The sequence below is a fragment of the Bos grunniens genome, chromosome X (genome assembly GCF_055505025.1).
Source record: "Bos grunniens cultivar Pamir isolate PY7600 chromosome X, Bosgru_T2T1.0, whole genome shotgun sequence".
Classification (NCBI taxonomy): Eukaryota; Metazoa; Chordata; class Mammalia; order Artiodactyla; family Bovidae; genus Bos; species Bos grunniens.
This window is the reverse complement of record NC_141194.1, coordinates 108,840,661-108,850,925: the sequence shown is the minus strand read 5'-3', so window position 1 is coordinate 108,850,925 and position 10,265 is coordinate 108,840,661. Positions and strand designations below refer to the sequence as shown.

General features: G+C 43.6%; 1 long non-coding RNA gene across 1 annotated transcript; it reads right to left on the bottom strand.

Moving 5' to 3' along the window:
* Positions 1 to 6,584: 6,584 nt before the first annotated feature.
* LOC147341130 (uncharacterized) lies at positions 6,585 to 7,394 on the bottom strand. The gene is made up of 2 exons (XR_015158257.1): positions 7,179 to 7,394; positions 6,585 to 6,997 (listed from the first exon to the last, which is right to left on the bottom strand). It is a non-coding gene; the product is annotated as an uncharacterized LOC147341130 (long non-coding RNA).
* Positions 7,395 to 10,265: the final 2,871 nt, after the last annotated feature.

Here is a 10,265-nt window from a genome sequence, read left to right as displayed (position 1 = left end):
GAAAATTTGGCTCTGGAGTATGGAATGAAGTAGGGCAAAGACCAATAGAGTTTTGAAAAGAGAACACACTGGTCATACAAACAACCTCTTCCAATAACACAAGAAAAGACTCTACACATGGACATCACCATATGGTCAACGCTGAAATCAGATTGATTATATCGTTTGCAGCCAAAGATGGAGAAGCTAAATACAGTCAGCAAAACAAGACTGGGAGCTGACTGTGGCTCAGATCATGAGCTCCTTATTGCCAAATTCAGATTTAAATAGAAGACAGTATGGGAAACCACTAGATCACTCAGGTATGACATAAATTTAATCATTTATGATTGTACAGTGAAAGTGAGAAATAGATATAAGGGACTAGACCTGAAAGATAGAGTGCCTGATGAACTATGGACGGAGGTTCATGATATTGTACAGGAAACAGGGTTCAAGACCATCCCCATGCAAAATAAATGCTAAAAAGCAAAAGGGCTGTCTGGGGAGGCCTTACAAATAATTGTGAAAAGAAGAGAAGCTATAAGCAAAGGAGAAAAAGAAAGATATAAGCATCTGAATGCAGAGTTCCAAAGAATAGCAAGAAGAGATAAGAAAGCCTTCCTCAGTGATGAATGCAAAGAAATAGAGGAAAACAACGGAATGGGAAAGACTAGACATCACTTCAAGAAAATTCGAGATACCAAGGGAACATTTCATGCAAAGATGTGCTGGATAAAGGACAGAAATGGTATGGACCTAACAGAAGCAGAAGATTTAAGAAGAGGTGGTAAGAATACCCAGAAGAACTGTACAAGAAAAACCTTCATGACACAGATAATCATGATGGTGTGATCATGCACCTAGGGCCAGACATCCTGGAATGTGAAGGCAAGTGGGCCTTAGAAAGCATCACTTCCAACAAGGCTAGTGGAGGTGATGGAATTCCAGTTGAGCTATTTCAAATCCTGAAAGATGATGCAATGAAAGTGGTGCACTCAATATGCCAGGTAAATTTAAAACTCAGCAGTCAGCACTGGACTGGAAAAGGTCAGTTTTCACTCCAATCCCCAGGAAAGGCAATGCCAAAGAATGCTCAAACTACTGCACAGCACTCATCTCACATGCCAGTAAAGTAATTCTTAACATTCTCCAAAGCAGGCTTCAACAATATGTGAATCGTGAACTTCCAGATGTTCAGGCTGGTTATAGAAAAGGCAGAGGAATCAGAGATCAAATTGCCAACATCCACTGGATCATGGAAAAAGCAAGAGAGTTCCATAAAAATATCTATTTCTACTTTATTGACTATGCCAAAGCCTTTGACTGTGAGGATCACAGTAAACTATGGAAAATTCTGAAAGAGATGGGAATACCAAACCACCTGACCTGCCTCTTGAGAAACCTCTATGCAAGTCAGGAAGCAACAGTTAGAACTGGACATGGAACAACAGACTGGTTCCAAATAGGAAAAAGAGTACATCAAGGCTGTATATTGTCACTCTGCTTACATAATGTATATGCAGAGTGCATCATGAGAAACGCTGGGCTGGAGGAAGCACAAGCTGGTTTCAAGATTGCTGGGAGAAATATCAATAAGTTCAGATATGCAGATGACACCTCCATTATGGCAGAAAGTGAAGAAGAACTAAAGAGCCTCTTGATGAAAGTGACAGAAGAGAGTGAAAAAGTTGGCTTAAAACTCAACATTCAGAAAGCGAAGATCATGGCATCTTGTCCCATCACTTCATGGGAAGTAGATGAGGAAACATGGAAACAGTGGCTGAGTTTATTTTTCTGGGATCCAAAATCACTGCAGATGGTGACTGCAGCCATGAAATTAAAGGAAGCTTACTCCTTGGAAGTAGAATTTTGACTAACCTCGACAGCATATTAAAAAGTAGACTCTGTGGGAAAGGGTGGGGTGATTTGGGAGAATGGCATTGAAACACGTATAATTTCATATATGAAATGAATCGCCAGTCCAGGTTCGATTCATGGTACACGATGCGTGGGGCTGGTGGACTGGGATGACCCAGAGGGATGTTACAGGGTGGGATGTGGGATGGGGGTACAGGATGGGGAACACATGTACACCTGTGACAGGTTCATGTTGATGTATGTCAAAACCAATACCATATGTAAAGTAATTGACCCCCCATTAAAATAAATTTATATTAAAAATAAAAAAAATAGCAGAGACATTACTTTGGCAACAAAGGTTTGTCTAGTCAAGGCTATGGTTTATGTAGTGGTCAGCTATGTATTGAGAGTTGGATTATAAAAAAGCTGAGCACCAAAGAATTGATGCTTTTGAACTGTGGTGTTGGAGAAGACTCTTGAGAGTCCCTTGGACTGCAAGGAGATCCAACCAGTCCATCCTAAAGGATATCAGTTCTGAGTGTTCATTGTGAAGACTGATGTTGAAATTGAAACTCCAATATTTTGGCCACCTGATGCGAAGAACTGACTCATTGGTAAAGATCTTTTAGAGGATAAAATTGAGAGCATGAGAAGGGGACGACAGAGGAAGAGATGGTAAGATGGCATCACCATCTCAATGGACATGGGTTTGGGTGGACTCCGGGAGTTGGTGATGGACAGGGAGGCCTGGTGCGCTGCACTTCATGGTGTCGCAAAGAATCAGACACGACTGACAAACTGAACTGACTTCCTCTCAGTCTTTCAGTGGAGACCAGTCCTTCTGTCTTCCCATTTTTCTCTGCCTCTCTGAATTTAAGTGCATCAATTATCTATTATGGTCTTGAAGGGGTGAGCTTGAGGGGGAGCATCCTTGTACAGTCTGTACCATAGTCAGCGAGAGGTGGTGGTGGGGGTGGGGCTGGATTTGATGGACCACAAGTCACAACTTTCCTTAGGGTGTGCCAGCACCTATGGCTGGGAAGTTCATTGGTACCAGGTCTGAAGCCAGATGTGAGGCAGAGACTTCCTTTTCCTCAGTGGCTTTCACTGTCCTATTGTGGGCAGGGTGGTACCCCAAATTTCTGGAGCAATGCCCTGAATGTCAGGCCAGATCTGACTGTGTTGCCTCAATTATGTATGCTCCCCTCTCCCAGCACTACAACCCTACCACAGAGGGACAAGTGGAGCATGTTCTGATTAGAAAAATAACAAAAGGAGCAAATCTCAAGGCTGACTGCGTACAGAGATCCAGGCTACCTCCAACGTGCCATCTGTGTCATCACCATCAGTAGAGTCTCCTGCCCTGCTTAAACACACCTTCTTGTCTGAAACCTCTTGGTCCCTCACAGTTGATCACTTCTCCCAGCTTCTGCTATCCTTGCCCTGTTGAGGAGGGGTGCTATTGGGCAGGTGAGGCCCTCATGGACTCTGGGCACATACTGGGTCATCTGCTGTGGCAGTCTGGCCTCCATCAAAGATCAGGACTTCTGCTGATATGCTGCCTATGTAAGTGCCCTCCACGAGCATGACCCCGGCTCTTTCAACCGCATGCCACCCTGGGCCAGATGCACCAATGTTTCCAATATCCCAGCTGTCTGCCTGGTCATGGCAGCCCCTGCCCCAGTGAGGATCGTCCCCACAGACTAAGCAGGGCATGTGTAAGTGTGGGCAGTTGTTGGGAAAACAGGCATCTACAAATGTGGTCTCCATCTGTCCTCATTGTGGCTTGGGAGCAAGCCCCTGAGCACATGCTCCTGGAGGGGGGAGTCCAGGCTTCCCACAGACCTCCTGTTTGTCCACATAGCCCTGCAACCATCTAAGGGTGTTTCTCTTCCCTGTGTCAGACCCCAGGACTCGTGTGTCCAATATATGGCTTGAACCACTCACACCCAGGGCATATCTCCAACTGTGTAATCTCCCTTATATTCTGAGTCCTCTCCCATGGGCACATGTCAGGACTTGAATCATCCTTTTCCCTTCATACCCTGTTCCTTGTGGATCTTCCTTTGAGGGTAAGTTTGGGAAGCTTTCTGCATTTTCCAATTAGTTTTTTGAGCTATGTGTTCTACATGTTGATGGATTCTTTTTATATTTTTTCATTCGAGTATAATTTGATTTACCATTGTGTTTCAGCTGTCTAGTAAAGTGATTCAGCTTTACATATGCATGTATTTGGACTTCCCCCTTGGCTCAGTTGTTAAAGAATCACCTTGCAATGAAGGAGATTTGGGTTCAATCCCTGGGTTGGGAAGATATGCTCAGAGGGACATGACAACCCTCTCCAGTATTCTTGCCTCGAGAATCTCTTGGACAGAGGAGCCTAGCAGGCTACAGTGCATAGGGTCACAAAGAGTATGGCACATCTGAATCAACTGAGCTTGCACAGGCACACATACACATAACTATTCCTTTACAAATTCTTTTTCCATTTCCATTGTTACAGAATTTCTAGCAGAGTTGCCTGTGGTTTTGGAGTAGGTCCTTGATGGCTGTATATTTTATATCTAGTGGTGTCTCTATATATGTTAATCCCCAACTCCCAATTCATCCCCGCCACCCCAACTTGCCATTTGGTAACCATCAGCTTGGCTTCTATGTAGATATGTTTTTCATGTTCTTTGGGGGAGGCAGTTCAATCGTTTGAAGTCGTCCTACTTTTCTATTTTTGCTTTGGTAGCCTATGCTTTCGGTGTCACATACAAAAGTCACTTCTAAGATCAATGATTACGACTTCTCCAGGATGTTTTCTTCTAGTAGATTTATAGCTTCAGATCTTGCATTTAAATCATTAATTAATTCTGAGTTTAGTTTTTTATGTGGTATAAGGTTAGGTTCCTATTTCAATCTTTTGCATTTAGATTTCTAGTTGCCCAGAGCAGTTAATTGAAGAGATGATGAGGTGAAACTTAATCATGATCATCTCAAAGCAGTTATGAGTGACAAGCCTGTCGGAAAGGCACTGGAGTAAGGGACTTGGCCAGGAGCATGTACAGTTTGGGGACTCCCACTTGATTCCCTCTGATACGTAAATGTGATCCTGGGCAGATGCATTCTGACCCTAGGCACATAGACTTGCTCTTGACCTCTGCCCATCAAGAGAAGCCTCTGGGCCAGCAGTATTATGCACTCATCATGAGTCCATGGGCACTGCTTTGGCTTTTGCATTTGGTGTCATTCAAATGGGTAATATTAAGACATAGAGTTCCTCTTGACTATTGATAAAATAAGCTTCTCATTTAAGTTCCTTTGACTTTTGATCCACTCTCTAGTTTATGGGTTTTACTATATTTTCAAACAGATGCTTGGACATACTTGGCAGAAGAGAGAGATTCTCTCCCTTACAGTCTTAGATAATCCAACTTCTAATATTATTTTATATCCCCACACTGCTGATTTCTAATCCATTTACCTCTCTGGCATGCATTTCTGATAAGATACATACTAAAAAATCTATCCTACAAACTGCATGTAATGAACTGCAAGTGATTAGAGAACGTGAACATATTAATACACAACAAAATGATTAAGAACATTTCCTTGGGTGGTGACCATTAGGCTGGCCTCAGATGGTTGCTAGTTTCTGAATCACAGTAAAAAGGATGGACACAGGCATAGAGGATGTAGAAGGTCTTAGGGAAATCATTGTATCAGTCAATAGAGGTTGTTATGGCCACAGCTAGAGGGATCAGTTAAAATCTATTCATAGCGAACCTGTATAAGTGGAAGTATAATGAGTATCTACTACTCTTTGTGAGAGCTAAAGAGCAAACCCCCCACACCCATACAACACAGCGTTTGCAATAGGACTTGTCATGTTTGAATCACAATATACTGTCCTATTCAAGGAGATCTACAGGCATCTGATATTGATTTATTGTTGTTGATCTAAATGGATATACCCCTTCTCAACTCATGACTTAGTGTTTATATTTTTCTCTTTTAACCCTAAGAGTTTTTGGATGTTTTTTAAACTCTATGCATCTTCACTTCTTTCTGTAAGTTGGCACTATATCCACAGATATTAAAATATATAACAGCGCTACTTTAGGGAAACCAGGCCATCTAAATTCCACTTTTTGTCCACCTCAGGATTTTCCTGATAGCTCTTTTGGGGAAGATTCTGCCTGCAAAGCTGTAGACATCAGTTCAATTCTGGGTAGGGAAGCTCTTCTGGAGAAGGGATAAGCTAGCACTCTAGCATTCTTTGGCTTCCCTGGTGGCTCAGCTGGTGAAGAATGCACTTTCAATGTGGGATGCCTGGGCTTCATCCCTAAGATGGGAAGATCCCTTGGAGTAAGGAAAGGCTACCCACTCCAGTATTCTGGCCTGTAGAATTCCAAGGACTGCATAGTCCATGGGGTCACCAATCTTCGTACACGACTGAGCAACTTTCACTTTCAGCTCCTCAGGCCTAGAAATCTGTTACCTTTCCCTAACAGCAAGTATTTCAGTCAGTCCTACAATAGGGCATTAAAATGTGATAGTGTTAAATGGTGATAATATATACAGATCTGGAATCACAGCACCCATCTATAAGGTCTCTCTGTCCATATCATCCTGGTAGCTGCTTACCTGACTAATTTTCACATGCAGACCCCACATCCCTCCCCACTCAGGTGCCCACCTCTTTGCTTCCTTCCATCCCTTTCCATCAGAAAATTCACATACACACAAATACCATCTTTTCACAATTTGATGTATATTTTAATAGCAGCCATCATTTTACTATGTTAGTGTGAGAGTCAGTCTTTTCCTGGTTGATCATTTCTAAGAAAGCTGACCTCTGGAGACACAATTCTAAACAGTCTGACCTTTTCTATTCAGTTACTGGCTGTCCAGCTTGCACTTCTCCTGGGTCTTTCATTCTGGGGTTGCTGAGCTTACTTTCTCTTTTGATTCTGCCTCCTTCTTTGATTCAGCCTCATATTTTGGTACACTTTTCGGTTTTGATTCAGTTTCTTACATGCACAGGAACACAAAAAACAGCTTGATTTTCTTATTTTCTTCACCTTCTTTGACTGAGGGTCATATGATCGAATTTTCATTCTCAAGGTTCCTTTTAGTGTTTTCTGACCCTCATGGTCATATTCCGTGCCTTGAAAGACAAGAGAAGGGTGTTAGTTTTGAGGAAAGTATATCACATCTCATTTGCAAGGAAGATTTCAAGAAAAGGGATGTGGGCTTATGAGGGCTTTTGTGGCAGTCAAGGGCAGTGTATTGGTCTTGGGCAGCAACATAAATGGAGAACGTGGGGAGCATAGATGGAATCATCTTACCTTCACACTACGTCTGTATCTCTGTGGACAAAGGGTCTTCTTTTGTCCTTTCACCCTTGAAGCACACCGCTTTGGAACTCTTCTTGGCTGCGGTGGCTTACTGTTTACCTTATGATGATAGCATGAAATGGCCTAACCCAGAATCTCTGCCTCTGACCTCCCTATATATACCTTCTCAGGACAATGAGGAGCCACACCCTTCAGTCTGATTGGTCAGCTAGGCACTCCCCCAGCCAATGGTGGCTTTGGGGTCTTAGACATCACAATGTACCACTGTGCCCATCAACATGGGTTAGTGGGTGTTGAGGGAGGCCATGGTACAACTTTCTCACCCCTGACACCTCTATGTGTCTGATTCTGGGGAGAGGTGATTCAGGGGCATGGTCTTTCTTCTCACTACCCTCAGACTTTCCTTCAGTGCCCTTTATTCTTTGACTTATATGTCTCCCTTCAACAATTCTGCCCCCTCCATCCCTGTATGAACATCTACCAAACTCTTTTCACTCCAAATCTATTCCTTAGAGTCGTCTAGTCATTTCATCTTTCAACCACCCTCTTCCTAGTGGGGGTTCTTGAGGGGCTTAAGGAACTTAAGAGCAAGCACTTAACATGGAAAAAGGTAATTAAGAACAGGTTGGATGTTTTTCTACTCTAATGAGCTTTAGAGACCCCAAGACTTGGTGAATCCTCAGTCTGTTGCCCCAAGGTCTATAAACCGTCTCCATAAAAGTACACATCGGAGCCAAGAAAGTCATAAATGTCTCCTCCACTAATATTGTTGAGGACACTTCAACTCTCATATTGAGTAGCGAAACTCAGTTTGCCCCATCTACCAGAAATATATTCCCGATTAAAAAAAAAAAAAAAGTAAGGTTCCCAAAGGGAAGAGTCAGATGAACAATGCACCACTGTCTCTTGACTGAATCACTTCCGCAGTGGTCTTTCATTGACAGTTATCATCAGGTAGGGCCCAAAGTGGAGCTGACCAAAGCTGAGCAGGAGAAATACCAGTTGGTATTTCACTGAGTTGGTTGCTTATTGGCAGGGCCGAGGGATGCACTGTCCAATTGCTGGGCAAGACCTGTTGCTTAGTAACAGGATGTGGAGTAATCCGGCAAAGCAATGGCTACCTGCTAATGGCTGTTGCATAAGGATACGTTGGGTCCAGTGTGCTTTAATCTTTTTCACTGACTTCTTTCCCACCGCAGATTTTGATTTCACGTGCTTGTTTAACTTTTGTACATCATTCTTTTCATTGTATTCCCAGGCATGCCAGTCAGCAGTGCTTATCTATATGGCCCTCCAACAGCTTCCACATGATTGCATGTGCTGCATATATTATAGCTAATATTTCAAAGCCAACAAGAATGTCAAAGCCAGCCCACCTTGAGAACTACTGTGACAAACCTTAACCTCACAGTGATTGTTATTCTATTCGCAATGTAACAGAGCAGAGTGAGCTAGCCCTATGCAGTTAGCCATTGTTGTGCTTCATTTCAATCCAACTTGCTTCGAGGCAACAGGTGTAGTTCAGCCTTGCTTGGTGCCTCAAATGGCCCCATTCACAAGCATCCAACTTTCAATGAGTGACCATTCGTTGTCCTGCTCAGCTATTGATCTGCATCACAGTGGGCCCTGCCCCACAGTTACTGTCAAGAAGGCAGTATTAGGGAAGTGATTAAGGAAGGGTGGTGTGCTGGTCATCAGCTGGAAAGTGAGAGAAGAGGCAGATTCAGGCATTCTTTTGGAGGGCCTGGAGATCACCCAGCCTTGGGCCAGTGGGTGAGCTAGAGGTCCCAGTGTAATAGACTGGGGATGACATCCTGTAGTGCTCCAGAGCCCTCAGTAAGGCCCTCCAGTAGCCTTGGCCCAGGCCTTGAGGAGCGGTGAACCTCTCCCGCATCCCTGTCTCTGCAACGTACTAGCAGTGGCCATCTTCCTGGGCCTCAGTCTCTGAGAACTGGTCTCCTCACTTGGACAGCCTGAGGAGACAGGACCTATTGGGTTGGGTCCCTGCCCCACTAAGGATGAAACCTGGGCAGAATGTGGGAACCATGCCCTGTAGGAGCTGCCCAATGCGATCTGTTTTTGCTTATCCAGGATGGGACATTTCAAGGTGAAAGTTGTGCCTTGAGACTTTGCCCTCTCTTGACAGGGCAAGAATGACAGAAAAGAACATTCATCTGGTAGAGATATATAGGAACATTATTACCTGACCATGATCTAACTTTAAGCACAAAGGATGTGACACCAAGAAGTCTGTAACATCTTACCACAACTTTCTCTGACATTTGCTTTTAAATGTATTTAAGTGAAAACGTTCAATAACTTTGAGTTCTTAGGGCAAGAGCCACCCACATCCTTGAAGGTATCTGTATTAAACCTTTCCCTTTTCCAAACTCTAACATTTAGTTTTGGTGGGCCTCATTCTGCATCAAGCACATGGATTTGCAATTTTGATAACAACCATACTGTCCAAGGGCTGACTTGGCCTCTCTTACACAACAGCAGAGACTGGCCAATTGCTCACAGTCATCCATAACATACCCATTGACTAGGCTTGGCTAAACTTTAGCCATGCTCTATCCTCTGAACTTCAACTTTCCCCCACGCTTGAGCAAGCGCTAAGAGTCACATATTTCTGACTCCTTTAACAGCTCATTCTAAGAATCAGCTCACTACAGAAAGAAACACTTCCTGTCAAACTGCTCCATCATGCTGTCTGTTCATCCATCCCCATCTCTTTCCCCATCACACAAACACACACACACACACACACACACACACACACACACACAAACTTACACACACACACACATAGTTGCTGTACACCCTCCTTATCTTCCATGTTAACGAAATATCTTTTTCAGTTCCATTTTGAAACACGTTAATAACTTGTGTTCAAAGCATTCTCCCTATTGCAATCAGTTCATTTCATTTGTTCAGTTGTGTCCGACTGTGTGCAACCCCATGGACTGCAGCACACCAGGATTCCTTGTCCATCACCAACTCCTAGAGCTTGCTGAAACTCAAGTCCATCGAATCCCCAATGCCATCCAACCATCTCATCCTCTCTCATCCCCTTCT